General features: G+C 41.6%; 1 non-coding gene across 1 annotated transcript; it reads right to left on the reverse strand.

Moving 5' to 3' along the window:
• Positions 1 to 14,954: 14,954 nt before the first annotated feature.
• Positions 14,955 to 15,082, reverse strand: LOC127664277 (small nucleolar RNA SNORA17). The gene has a single exon (XR_007973134.1). It is a non-coding gene; the product is annotated as a small nucleolar RNA SNORA17 (small nucleolar RNA).
• Positions 15,083 to 15,645: the final 563 nt, after the last annotated feature.

Here is a 15,645-nt window from a genome sequence, read left to right on the forward strand (position 1 = left end):
ATCATATAAAAATTAACATATCTGAGTTTTTCATTCTAGCCCTTAAACTGGAAGCCACCTATGTATCAGGGAACATTAGAATGGACACAGAAATTGAGGTAGATAGACCTTGAAATATTTCACATCAAAGAGAAAAGACTCATGTCATAAGTATGTGCAAATAAATGCAGCCAATTTTTTCTCCCAGTAGCAGAATGTGATTATGTTCTATATCATTGCATTTATACAAAGAACCAAAATGAATAAATTTGTGTTCTAAGAAGTCAGTGTGTATTAGAGGAAATGTTAAAAAAATATAAAAATATCTGAAGACATGCCATATTTTGTTTCTTGATGTATGTAGCAGTTATAAGCATATAGCAGTTTGTGAAAATATTCTAAGTTGAAGACTTAGGTCATCAAGGCTTAAGCGGCAACTATAAAATACAAATGAGGTTCTTCTTATACCAGTTAAAGTTCAAAGAGAGTGTCACTCATGAGACCTTTAAGATCCATCCAGCATTGGATTCTGTGTTCAAGCCATATGTGCGCAGCTCCTGGAAGGCTGTATGCGTCCCTTCCCCAGCTCATTACTACTGTTGGGAACTTTAAATAGGCCCAACAAACCATAGTCATAAAACCGCTAACTGGAAAAAGTTTGCCTTGATTTAAATGCATGCGATGCCACTTCCTAGCTCTGTACTGAAAGCAATTTACAAGCCATTCTGTGACTCAGTTTTCTATCTGCAAAGTAAGAACAGTAATAGAGCTCCTTATAGATTCTCCTCAACAGTTGCCTCTATGCCTGTTCGAACTGTTAAAGCAAGAGCCATTATTCTACACTTATCTATCATTTTGAGACATCTTCCCTCACAGTCCATTCTCCTGAGCTGAATTAATTTATATGCATTAGGTTGCAAGGAATGCTCTAAAAAATACCATAGACAGGCCAACTTCAACAACAGAAATGCATTTACTCTCAAGAAGCACAGAAATGGTGAGAGCAAGGAATCTTGTGGTGCCCAGTCCCAGGGACACATGTACAACACAACTCCTGCATCTAAGGCTCATCATGGAAGGCAATACAGGATATTAGAAGAGCCAGGGGAACAGGAAACCTGCTGTGAGACTGTGTCTTCTAAAAATGTCAAAGAAACTACATCCATGAAATCCCATCACCACGGCTACCTAAATTAGGTTTGAACCAGGATGCTATCAATACACATTCTAACATGGAATGGCAGATCTCACAGTGCCTCAACCTTTAGTTTTCTCAACTACAGACGGCTAGAGGATGCTGAGTGGAGGGGGAAATAGTCTTCCCCAGGGAAGGTTAATACCCAATACAAAGTGGTCACTCCCAAAATCATATAGTATATACAGATAATCTTATACGGATCAGCAGGTTGTAACTATATATATTTGGTAATAGAGCAAAAGAGGCTATGAATCTTAGGTTGAGAAAGGGAGCAGGGGAATTTCCATATGAGAGGTCAGAGGGTGAAAATGGGAGGGAGAAATGATGTAATCATATTTAAATTGAAAAAAAGCAAAAAAGCAATGAGTCAAACTCACAGAGTTGTCAGGGATGGCATCAAGACCCCTCTCCTTGTCTGATTCTTTTCCCCTTGAATGTCTGTCCCTCAATCTCCCCCTTTTACAAACACATCCGTCATTTTGACTAGTGTCTACTCCAATGAGGTCATTTAACCTTGGTTGTCTTTTTATAGATTCTCTTACCAAACACAGTAACACTTTGATGTATCGGTGGTTATCATTTAAACATATGAAGTAAGTGAAAGGGGGAACTTCAACCCATGATAGATACTTATCTCCCTGTCCCTCTCGCAAGCCCTGTCATCTTCCAGAAGAGTGGGTGTCTTATTGTGTGTGCTGTGTAAGCTCCCAGGGAGGTATCTGCACATAGAAGATGCTTAATAAATAAGAACTACAAAGGAAAGGAAGTTCAAACAAACAGGCTTGTGGCAGCAAAACACATCACTTCTTAAAAGGACTGATGATCTAAAGAAGTCAGGAAAGCTTTATTCAATTAAGTAAATGATCATAGTTGAAAGCAGAGGTTGATAGATGATGCGCAGAGAGTGACCCAGTTGGGGCTGACATAGATCTTGCTGTAATTCTCTATCACCCACTGCAAAGTGAAGTGTGCCTTGAATACCAGTCCTTAACTGTGAATCACACAGCACATCTTGCTTCTCAGCCTTTTAGGGTATAAGTTCCTTTCTTCAATTTAATTGTATTTTAACAGACAATTAATTCACTTACTAAAATAGCAATAGAGTTAGGGAGCTTCTTACCTTCCTGTCTTTATTATGCCTACCTTGGTGTCATTCACATCCAAGGTTTGGATTCAGAAACTGCACATGCAGTCAAAAGCAGGGTGGAGCAGACCCGCTGACCCAGATGAGCTCCGCATCACTCTTGGAACATCAGGCACAGACACATGAACAGGACCAAAGTGAGATTACAAATGGTTTTTCTACTTGGATGAGTAAACCAGAGGGAACAGACCGTGCAAATGAGGGCAGTGACCGAGTCAAGCTAGGTGGCTTTTGTCATATGCAGGGGACATCCATACTCCCTGTAATGTAAAACATAATGGAAGGAGAAGCTGTGATAAGCAATTCCAGGTCATGCTAAGCAAACCTGATCCTCTAGGGAGCCTGCTCTTGAGGGGGCTTGAGGTCAAGACTTTCCTTTTCCTTAAGCCTGAAATTAGTACCTTGGTCTGGGATGAGAAATGTGTGTTTGTCAATCTTCCAGTCCTCTCTGAGAGAACTTTGAAACTCATATAGTCTAACAGAATTTTTTCAGTGATGGATAAAACAAAAACATAAACAAACAAAACCAAAAAAAAATCAAAGATTCTCTATGCCTGGAACAGACAAATGTTTGATAACCTCACCTCCATGGCCTTCCTATTGACACAGCTGACAGCCCAGGATCTGCAGCTACACTCTAAACTGCCAGATTCTTTCTCTTAGATAATCTATCTTTATCTTTCTTCAAAAGGTAAGAAAAAGATACAGTTTGAACTACTCATCTGGTGAAACAGCAAGGCTGTTATATTCTATAATGTATTTCATCCAGTATTTAATATAAAAAACTGTATTTTCAGAATTAGAACATGAATGGCCAATATATGATTTCCAAAGAGAACTGTTACAAGTCATTGATATGCAATTTATTCTAAATGTGATGACAAGAAACTCTAGACTCACCCCCATTTGTCCCTGCTTGCCTTGACAGCCACTGGGCAATAGGCTACTTCCTCTGAACTATCAAGACACCACTGGTCTGGACAACAAGAAAAGGCAGAAACTATATAACTTCAAGGTTTGCAATAAAGTGGAGGGGGAGATATTTATAACCCTATTTGTAAGAAAGAAACTGAGTTTCAACATAATTACATGGATAAACTGGAGTTCAGTTATTGTGAGAATGAACAAGGACAAGGGCCCGAGTCTTTGGCTACAACGTGAAAGATCTTCCTCCCACATCTCTCTGTCTAGATGGCCTTTCTTCTAAACTGCAGTGACAAAGCCCTGGTCCTCAGTACATTTGAAAAGCAGACTATGGTTCTGACACATAAGTCTAGATTGTCCTCATGACAGCTAGCGTGGCGTGGCAGTGAGTACCCATCAGCTCTCCCAGTCTCACAGACCCTACAGCTATCTCCACCAACCCCTAATTTTACAAATGGTGACATTTAGAGCCACAGACATAAGCCAGCGTATGCAAGATCGGAATGTTAATTCATCTTTCTGCTCTTTCAAACCCAAGGCCAAACCACGAATTTGATCTCTTAGTTTGATTGCCTCCTCAAAGGGAGATCAGAAACACAGAGCTCTTTGCGACCTGTCATGTGCTGATGCCAATAAGCAGAAAGAGCAACCAGGTCATTAAAACTGCATTTTATTTAGAGAACAGTGAGAAGACAGAGGATTAACCGTCTAAAGACCTTGCTTCTACCTAATCTCCACCCAGCAGAATACAGAGGGTAAAGATAAGGACAAAGGTTGTCGGTCATTTTAAAGCTCGATCTCCCCTCTGCTTGGGCAGCAAGCCTCGTCTGAGACACGTGTCACACATGATCCTGTCTCATTATCATGCCTCATATCCTGCCTTTATTCTGTGGTTGAAGAAAGTCTTGAAATGCTGAGTCTACTCCTTTGTTGTTAACTACCAACATTGTATCCCTCCAGAGGCACCTGGGTTGAGAGGGGTTTCACTCAGAATAAACAAATCCTTAATGGTGTATGTGCATTGCTGAGCTAGAGATCACATGTTTATGTTGATGCCTTCTTACAATATTTTTATACTACAGGATATAAAGTGTCCCTTCCATGCCCCTTGTCTTGTGCCCCATCTACACTTCCCCTGTGGTTGTTTACAATGTCTTTTTTAACAAACCGTATTTCTCATTTGAACATAGACCAACTGGAACTTGCTGACACCTCTTTTCTAGCCTACTCCTTTATCTTCCCCTTTTGCGGCTTCATTCTGTTTCAAGATGTCACCTACAAAGCAAGGACAAATAGTCAGGCTTGGGTTTGTAGGACTCAGAGGAGGGAGACCCAAGTGTTGAGAAGGGCCACAGCTGATAAGTGTGCTTGGCACACGGGAATGGGGGGTGGGGAATAGACGTACTCATATACGGAATGGAAACTGCCTTAGCAGGTGCAGGCTGGCCACCACGGAACCATGTTGTTCGGGATACTAAAGCAGGGACCCACGTCGAACATGCTGTTGTTATCACACGTCTACGTGCAGCAATAAGGATTCAGTTGATTCATTAATTGCCCGCATACCTGCAACCACTGGATGAAGAAGGCAGGGTGTCTCTGTGAGTTATTTATACCTTATGGGAGGGCAATTTAATTAAATTGCTCTTCTTCTAACATGTACTTGAGCTCCGTCTCAGGAGGAGTTTAATGCCTGTAACTAGAAATGTGGAAAAGTAATTTTGAAAGGTGGGCAGTTGTGTAAAGGGCAGACATGCCCTGGGGAGCTTCATGGAGACACTGTGGCAATGCGAGAGCACACTGGACCCCTGGGAGGCGGGATCCAGAGAAAAGATGAGAAAGGGAGAGAGTGTCACAAGCACAGAGGAGGGTGGGAGGGAGACAGGCAGGCAAAGCCCACACCTGTCAGGTCCCCACATTTCCAAGAATCATATCTGAGAGGTTTGGTGTGTGTGTGTGTGTGTGTGTGTGTGTGTGTGTGTGTGTGTGTGTGTTGGCTTAGAGGTCAATAGAACTTGAAAATTTTAAGGCTTCTTGCTGGATAAAGTCTGTCAGGCACTTTACCCTCTCACAAAATAAACAGAAAGGTTTATGAGGAGGAGGAGGAGATGCAATATACTGCCAAGGAAGGCCTTGCTGCCAGACGCCCACGCTCACAAGTCACTCCCCAGCTGCCAACTGGGAAAGGAGGATTTTAAATTGTGATTTGACTTTCCTGGCCTCCTGCGATTTTATTAACCCCCTGTAGCAATGGTTTCCATCTGCGAGCTGTTCTATTTTATTGGAAGGAGCATGTAGCTGTACCATGGCCCGAGGTCAGGGGCTAGACACTGAAAGAATACCTCTCAAACTTTGTTGATCGGCAAACATGTGATCATTCTAGGAGGGAAGCTTGCTCATATTTCTTCCCTGCTTAGTATTTTAGTAGTTCCCAGTTTCTTAAAAAGTCAGAGCCATAGTTCTTTATGGCCTGCCGTAAGTTCATCATTCCAGACATATCTACACCCTCTCCCTCCTTTACCTTCTTTCTTCCTAGAAGTATCATGTTGTATGCAGATGCCAGAATGGAGCAAGAACAGTATGAATCCCAAGAGTGACTTGCCAACTCATTGGGCAGGTTTCCTGGCCCCTCTGTTCCTTGAATATGGAAGAAAATGATAGCACTTTCCTATTAGAACGTGATAGTCTCTAACATTATAGCAGAGGTCCCCCGATGTCCTCATGAACATTAAACAGTAGGGTTTGATGACTTCTGAATAAACTTTAGTCCAGACTCTGATGGTTTAATGTGAGACATTTACACCTCCTCTTTGTCACCCTGGACACCAAGTACACGATTGTCAACGTATCATCACTGGACCAGGCATGCATCTGATCTTCCCTACCATCTTTCAGGGAGGTTTGTCTTCCACTCCTGGGCTCCTGGTGTGCTTTACTCCCAAAAGGACTGGACTTGAAAAGAGCCAATGGCTTTTAGACTCCTGAACACACCGGCTTCATGTCTAGCGTGTCTCCAATTTCTAGTAAAGTGTCAGTGCCCTGCATGTGTGTTCAAGGAATGTTGATAATGTAAAGCAGGCAGCTTTAGAAAGTAAATACAGCAAAAACATGGAAGGTCACATACTTTAGACTATACAGACAGCATATACTGGACCTGATAGGCTTATTAAAAAAAAGAGACACAAAATTGGAAATGTAGTGGGCCTGGGAGGAGTTCATGGTGGGGATAAGATCAAAACATGTTTTACAAATTTTTCCAAGAACTAATAGAAGATGTGACTTATCCTTTAAAGGATATAAAGCCTTTTAATGTTTTGACACACATTACCAAATTATCACCCAATGACGACATCATGTCTTCCTGCAGCTGTGTGTTAGACAGGTGGTAAATGGACAGGTCATGAAACAGTCTCATCTCTAGGGAATCAGCCGAGTCCTTCATTCCTCTCCATGCTCAGTCACACACTGTCTGCATCTCCGCCGGTAATATGCAGTTATTCAAATCTTTGTCCACTTATGGATTAAGAACTAGTTATCTCCCTGTAAGCTTTACAATATTTTATTTATTAATAATTTAGCTCTCCTGTGTAGTATCTATCTAAATCCCTATATGAGAGCATGTTTGATGGGATAAATAGCAATGAGGAAGACAACCCCTTTAAAAAATTATGTGGTTAAGATGCTCATAGATTTCCTGGGCAATTTTTATTTCCATCTTTGATTTTAATCATTGCCAGCCTGATAGGTATTTTATTACATGCAATTAGTTATTTCTTTCTGTCTCTCATTACATCCTTTCTGCCTTTTTCAGGGCTCAACTCCAATGCTGCCACTCACCTAAGCTTCCCTATCTCTGACTCTTTCCTCCTTTTGTGTTTTCCGCACTATCGCCTCCCTTGGGATGAGGTTGGGGCTGTTATTCTCTGACATCTCTACTCTTCAGTGTTGTACATGGTACCATCTGTAGAAAGCCCTCACTGATTAGAAGATTCAATACATTCAGTTTCACTCAAAGGTTTACAGATTTGGTGAAGGAAAATAGTCACTCCACAGCAGGCTCACAAGATGCCAGACACCCCTTCTGTAAGCCGTGTTATTTCACAGGCTGACAGCAATCCAACATTCTATACACTTGATGAACACACATCAAAGAGTTTTGGGCTTCTGTTGCCTGTGGATCATGAGCTTGGGGAGACATAAGAGTAGCATCTTATTCTTTGGGGCCCATGACTTCCATAGCCCTATCCCTTTAAGCATTTCAGAACATAGGATAGGGTCAAAAGCTATCTAAATCTATAGTTATACTGAATCAATGTCTTTTAAGTGTCAGCCTGTGATCAGAGCAGAGGGGAGTTAATTAGGCCTGATTTGCCTAGTGTCTCTAATGGTGATGTTGGGCATGGGGTTGGTTTTCTGAGACTAGTTTGAAGGTCACAGGAAACATTAAGACCAAATGCTCTGGAGACTGGCTACCCTTCACACATACTTCAGAGCACAGAATGGATTCAAGGCCAAATCTGAGAGACACAGAGGTACAGCAACTCCCAGAATGCTGAGAACTCTACATAAACTCTAGATTATAATAAATCCACAAGATAAGTTGGTGGAGGGCTACATGCAAGAGTGAATGTAAGTCTCTCATCTACAGTATCTAGAATTGTTGCAATGATTGAAGTCTTTCAGCATGATAGTTGCCTTGTCTATCATCAATTACTTCCATCACTGAAACAGCTGTGAGGCAGGTAGAGGAAGTGGGAGTATTAAGGAACTTAAAAATATTAGAAGATAGATTCACAACAAGATATAACCCAGTTATTTAAACTGAAAAGATCACAAAGAACTAGTTTCAAGGCCCACCTCTGCTGTCATTTACACAAGCCCTTGTACTAACTCCTTCTTCTGCCTCATTTCCCTGTTTGATTGCAGTCTCTTAAGTGTAAGATCTCTTGCCTTTTGCAAACCTAGCCTCTTAGTCTTATCTTAAAATAAAATCATCCCCCCTTATCTCTTCGTAAAAATGTCTATAAACAGAAGATGGTAACAACTGTCTACATGCAACTGTCATCCAGGATCACTGGAAACAAGTAGAGAGTCTTACAGGGATAAGACAATGCCCAGGTTACCATTGTGTCTCACGCTTCAGGCATTTGAAGGACTCAGGTTACGTCTCTATGATTTACTCGAGGTGTCTTTCACAAAAGGCTTTGGTCTTTCTGGGAGTTCTGCAGAGCAATGCAGAGACATGTGTTAGCAGGGAAGAAACATCACTGCAACTGTTATGGTGTTTTCATACCAGCAAAATACGAATAACAATTATAATTACCTCAGTGGTATCAACCAGTTTTGTTATAGTTTGCCTTCACAGCAAAGAAGGTCCTGACCTGTTTCTCAGTGGTAAGAGAATGATACACTAAAAAAGCTAAAGTATCTTCTTAAACCTAGAGTCTCCTGCATGTGTGTGTAGTGCAATACTCAGGCACACACACAACTTAAAATAATAAAAATATAGTTCTTAAAACCAGCGCAGTCCATCGTTCCCCTTGGCTTCTTCTTTGGCTATGCCTTGCGCACAGGACAATGACTGCTGTGTTGCAGACACTCTGTGATAGAATTAAATAAATCATTACAGTGTAACCAGGAGCATGTGTGAGCAGATACCGTTCCTCTTTATGTTCACATATTGGGATAGTTCAGTTCCGCAAAATGATCAGCTTTTGCTAAGAACAAGCCACCAGGCTATCTGGAAACGGTGGTAAACAAAGCAAGCACTTTTTTTATTCTGTGCACATTCTCACAGATACCAAAGACTGTAAAACTCTTAATTCAGCAGATTTTATTATACTCAACTGCATCCTCAATACGCATTCATTCAACAATTAATTAGCATAGGAGAACCTACCATGTGTCTCAGCCTGCACTGGGGATAAAGCACTAAAGCAGATATGGCCTTTGCTCCCCTTCCCATACACAAAGCCAACGAAAAATCAATTTTTTATATTTTTATAATTATAGTAGCATTTAATTTACCTTGCATGCCCCTTTGATATTAAAGTGCATTACATATTCATGTAATTGTTTGCCCTTTATGTTAAAAGGTACAGCTAAGTTCATTTCCCTCTTAGTAGTTATAAATATGCCTTGTTTTCCTGGGAAGCAGGAAATTAAATGGTTGAGCTCTGTGCACTGGGCAAATTCACCTCCCAAATTATCAGATGCCATAAAATTTCTGTTCCACCCTGTTTCACTGATTTCCTCCTTAGGAAGAAGTGGGAAATTAGCTTTTATGGAATTGAGCTACCTTAATATTTAAAAATCCTTGGGAGTTGAGCTGCAGTGTGCTTGCAGCTAGAATGAGTATAAAAGCCATCACCTAAAGAGTGGCCAGTTGTAAACAGCATTTATTACTTAGGATATGCACAAAGTCAGAGGAGTACTTTAAGCAGTTATAGATGAAAACTTGTGCAGGGACTTTCAGGTGAGACTTTGCCACAATAATAATAGATTAGCTTCTTATTTCTCATATCAGACTTCAAGCAACTAAGACTGTGATGCAGGTAGAAAAGGCTGGATATAAGCACATATATGTTAAGAGGGAGCAAGATGCTAATTATCTGACACTGATAATGTTAACAGGCAAGGAGTGGCTACTGTATAAGATCTGGAATTTTGATCTTTCTCAACAGGTTGTGAGAAAGCTGTACCAGTGAAACCCACAGGATACTAAAAGGGTTATCTAAATTGTTTCTTATTCTTGAAACAAATTAGCGCATGGTGTTCACTACAAGAAACTGTTCAGAGAAACTAAATAACTACTTGCCAAGAACCCATAGGACAGTCAAATTTTGGAGTTTGTCTCTCAGAACAACATCTCCCATCTTCTCACTCAAGTATTAGCAGAACCTATTTCTTTCACAGTGTGTTCTTGCTTGGATGTGAAGTTGAGAGTCCTCTCTCTACAAACCACATGTTCTCCACACGAGAGGCCTTTGGTGCAATGGAAACCTCAAGAGAAAATGCAAGCTAAGTCTGGACACAGACTTAAAGAGGAACAAAAAGAGGAAAAATATATTATTACTTGTGTATATATTATTAAGTTTGATTATTCCATTCCCCTCTTTCTTCTCTTGCACAGTCTATTTTCTACTTTTCTCCAGGTCCTACACACACACATGCACACACACACACACACACACACACACACACACACACATGCCCATTTAAATTGACACTCCTTGTATAGTAGAAATCATATTTTTCTTTCAAATTCTGCCTTTTTTTAATGAAAATAATGTTCAGTTCTATCAAGTATTCTAAAAAATCTCAGAAAACCAGTGTGTGTGTGTGGGGGTGCATGTGTGTGCATATGCACGTGTGTACACACTTGCACGCATTTATTATCTATCTGGTGATGAGCATCTACCTTTCTTAACACTGATGACTAGTGTTAATATGTCTGGGAAGAATCTGAATACACTAACTTTGAGTTTTTTAGGTATATACCTAAGAGTAGTGTCTTGTAGAAATTTGTAATCCCACTTCAGGATTTCTACCCTTCCTTGATCATTTAGTTTCTGGATAAAGGATCCATACAACTTTTATTATTTTCAATAAGCCTTAAAGAGCAAAAGAGCTGGGCAGATATCTTACCATCTAAGCTATTAGAATCTACTTTTCTACTGATAACCCCAAGTTATTACTTACCGTGTTTCATCTGAGCTGCTCTTAACTCGAATTGGTGAGGCCTCAGGGCCATGTTTTCTTGACTCCCAACTCATGGAGTCTTTCAATTCCTTCGTTACCTTCTTCTTTCCCTCCTGGTTTCTCAATAGCATTACAATAAACAGCAAAAGGCCAAACCTCAACAGTAGTGTGGCTGTATTATACGGCAGATCTAATTTTAGTTTGTTGAAGAAGTTCCACACGGATTTCCATAATGGTCAGTTTATTCTCCTGCCAGGAGTAACTCAGTGTGCCCCTTTTCATCATGTACCAGTTAGCTTTTGTTGTCAACTTGATTTACAGTCACCTTGGATTAGAAGTCTCAGTCAAGGAACTGCCCTGATCAGATTGGTCTGTGGTCATGTCAATAAGAGACTGTCTTGATGAATGATTGATGTGGCCCTCTGTGGGAAGTACCAAAGCAGGCTCCTTGACAGTACAAGCTTGGCGCAGCCTTGGCCTCCTCAGAGCCACACCCGTGTGCTGACTCTGGAGAAACACTTCTCAAACAATTTTGCCTCAGTGATGCTGGTATCTTAAAACACTGCTGATTCTTCACTTCAGCTGACCCGTGTCAATTGTGCCAGCGGAGCAAAGATATCACTTTAATATTTCTGGTCCCATGTTAATTATAGATAAATTTTCAGCCCCAGCTGACCAGAACTGCCAATTCTGAATTCAAAGTATCATGTAAACTTTGCTTTCCCCGCAAAACTTCACCACCCAGACTTCCACCATCTGCATTCTTTCTTCCAAGCTTTTAGGAATCTTTAAGCATTCCCATCTTCCTAGCCCACACAGCTGCCCATTAAACTCTGAACTGTCAATGACTTTCTTAGCCAAAGTTCCTAAGTCCTTCTATAATCCTCCCAAAACAACATGGTTGGGTCTATCATGGAAATATCCCACAATCCTGGTATCAGTTTTTGTCTTAAGGTTTCAAAAGTACCTTGGGTATGTGCAGGACATGGGATGTGTTTCATCTTACACTTTCAATTAATAGTGCATCACTGAGGGAAGTCAGGGAGGAACTCACACAGGGGAGGTACTGAAGCAGAGGCCACAAAGCAATGATGCTGGCTTGATTATTCAGAATGCTTTATTACACACCTGATGACCATCTGCCCAGTTTGGTATCACCCACAATAGGCTAAGCCTTCCCACCTCAATCACTAATTAAGAAAATGTTCCTAGACACTTGTTACAGACCATTTTTGAGGAATTTTCTCAATTATGGTTTTCTCTTTTCAGATAACATTGGCTTGGGTCAAGTTGACAAAACAAACAAAAAATAAGACAACCAGGACACCCCAAGTTGCGTTTAGTCATTGTGTCTATTTATTAGAAAAGAAACTAAGCATCGTTGCCAGTATCTGCTGTCCTTTGTGTTGGTGATAATGATAGACTTTCTGACTGGAGTAAGATGAAATTCGAAAGCAGGTTGATTCTTCTTCTGCTAGCTGAGAATGCAGTCTAAGCACATTTTCAAGTATTTGTTGGTTATTTGTATACTTTTCTTCAAGAACTATCTATTCAGCCCATTAACTCATTGATATATTGGATGATTTGGTTTGTAGATATTTAATTTTTGTGGTTCTTTATATACTCTATCTATTAATCCCTTGTTGGGTGCACAATTGTCAAAAAGGTGTGTTGTTGTTGTTGTTGTTGTTGTTGTCAATGTTTTCAGTCTGTGCATTGCCTCTTCACTTAGCTGATTATTGACTTTTCTTTTTTTTTTTAACTTTTCCTAGTTCTTTGTGGATGTCACATCAAGCAACCCAAACTCCAACATCTCCCCCTCCCATATACACACCGTCTACCCTTGCAGACTTCTCTACCAGCGAAGAGAAAAAACTCTCACTATGGAAGCTACAGTGTATCACAGTGCATCCTACAGTATACCCTTTTGTCCACACTTCTTTGCTTGCAAATGTTTATTGCAATGACTCTTTGGTCTGTTAAGAGGTTTCTGGCTTCCCCTACTCTGTTGATACTGGATCCTCACTGGGAATCCTCTCATAGATGCTGTTGCTGCCCTGTGTCATGGAGATCCTGTAGTTTTGGATCTGTCCCTTCATGTGTTCCAGCAGATCATAGATGAAGTACACGTTGGGGTACACCAATTCAAAGGCCTGGATTTGGACCTTAGAGGTATCTGAGCTGATCAGGACACTGGATCCCAGCTCTGCCCACTCACATCTCCTGAAACCACAGCCAACTCTACCCTGCTGCCCAGGCAAAGTGCAGGGCCCACTCTCCTGCCTGCGTGTTGCAGATGGTGAGAGACAAGACCAGTTCTCCCACTCTCGAGAATCTGGGTCCCACCTGCCATATGTGGTAAGGGACAAGAGAAGGGAGGAGGGCATCTCTCCCTCATCTATGCCAATGAGCAGCAAACAAGAAAAGGCAGCCACCATGTTTTCCTGTGGCTATGCCCTTAGGACCAGTTCTACCATGCAGCCCAGGTGGGGTTCAGGGCCCATTCTCCTGGGTGCTGCAGCTTTTGAGGGTAGGATCAGCTCTCTCTATTTCACAGCACCAGTCCTTCTGCTTGCCACCTGCTGCAGAGGGGAGATAGGAGGAAGACCTCCCTCCCTTGTCCATGTTGCTGCATGGGAAATGAGTGTTAAGGTCAACTCTCCCTTGCTCATATCCTCAGTGACAGCTCATGGGCAACTTTTGTAATTTGCAGCTCCACTCTCCTGAGTACTGCATCTGGCTAGGGATGCAGTACTCCTGCTCTCATGTTTCCAGGCCCAACTCTCCCATGATGTCCAGGGGACCAGTTCTGCACAGCCCTCAGAAATAAACATGGCTCCAGGAGGAAGCCCAGACAAGAGACTTCCACCTGCCCTTTGAGGGTAACAGACCCCTAGTGCTACGGGGCCATTAACCCTGAGATGGCCCCCAGTGGTAGCACAGGCCAAGACCTCACCATACATAGTCCTAGGTGACATCATCATCATAAGTTACTAACATCAGACTGTTCCTCACTACCCTCCAATCTCTAGTTCTGCCTCTCTTTGCTGTGCCTACATCCTCCTGTTTCTCTTCAATTTTCCAACCACTTACTTGCTACTATTAGTGGGGCCTGAGGTCTCTGAGTGTCTGTAGTAGTCTTAGGAGTGGTCTCAGGAGTGCTATGACCCACTAGTGCCTTATGAGAGGTGTCATCACGGGCATGGTCTGAGAAAGGCCTATTTGGTGCCCAACTGGTGTTCACCTCAGGCTAGTTCCCTGGCCAGGTCCCATGGCACTGGTATGGTGGTCTTCTTGGGCTCACTTCTCACCCAGGCCAGCCCAAGTGGCCTTGTGTGAGGGAGGGTCATTTGTCTCAGGCTCACAGCCACCCAGGGCCTGCATTCCCAGATGGTTCTCTTCTTGTCACCTGCTCACTCCCACCCTGTGAGACAATTCAGGACTGCATGGAAAAAAACTGATGATGATCTTAGGCTTTGCCCTTTTTCGGTGAATGTTAGGCTACTAATCATTTGGATGTTCATATCTGTTGTAATTATTTAATCTCAAATAGGGGTTTCTACCCTGCCTTTGATCAGCTCCCAGATAAAAGGCACACAACTTTTATATTTATAATAAGCCTTAATCAGCAGTAGAGCCTACAGTTATCTACTCTCTGTGCTATTAGAATCCATTTCCCCATTATTAACCCCATTTTATAATTTGTCGTGTTCCATCTGGGAGCTCTTAACTCCAACTGGCCAGCCTTCTGGCTCTGTTTTCATGATTCACATACCCCATGGCGACTTCCTCCTCTCTCCACCTTCTTCTTCCTTCTCATGATTCTCCTCAGACCCCAAACTCAGGTGAACTCAAACCCTGCCTATTCTTCCCATCTATTGGCTGTTGGCATCTTTATTTGACCAATAATGGATAACTTGAGGGTGGGGATAAGTGTAACTAGCATCTTTTGTGTAAGTGCAGATTCTTTCATCCCTGGGGACAATCAGGTCTTGAGGGCCAGTTAGCATTACAATACAAGCAAAAGATCAACCCTCAGTATTAGTCAGAACACTGAGCATAAACATAGCTTCTCTTCTTTCTGCCACTTACACATATGACACAGTAGCCATATCTGCAACACCTCTAGGGCCAGTGATTATTTACGATTCTGTGCAAAAGTTTTTAGATTAGTTTCATTTGACATTTCCTGTTTTTTGTTTGTTTGTTTGTTTGTTTGTTTTGAGACAGGGCTTCTCTGTGTAACCCTGGCTGTCCCGGAACTCACTCTGTAGACCAAATTGGCCTTGAACTCAGAAATCCTCCTGCCTCTGCCTCCCAAGTACTGGGATTAAAGGCATGTGCCACCACTGCCCGGCCACAATTCCTGTTTATTTCCAAAGCTGCCTTCCAGAAAACCCTTGTCTATGCTCATTTCTTAAAATGCTTTATTTATAATTTATTTGATTAGAGTCCAAGTTTCTCTTATCACTTGTAGGTCTTCAATCTGTTTTGAATTGGCTTTTATGAAGGATGAGAGATGGAGGTCTGATTCCATTTCTATAGGAGTAAAAATATTTTTTTTTGTAATTTGTTTGCAGAGACTATCTTTTTTAAAGTTTAGTTGTCTACATGCACCTTGAATTATTTCTGACTCTTCCATTTGATTACATTGGTCCGCATGTCTGATTATTGTTTGTTTTTTGCTAATACAATGTAG

Source organism: Apodemus sylvaticus, chromosome 13, assembly GCF_947179515.1.
Source record: "Apodemus sylvaticus chromosome 13, mApoSyl1.1, whole genome shotgun sequence".
Classification (NCBI taxonomy): Eukaryota; Metazoa; Chordata; class Mammalia; order Rodentia; family Muridae; genus Apodemus; species Apodemus sylvaticus.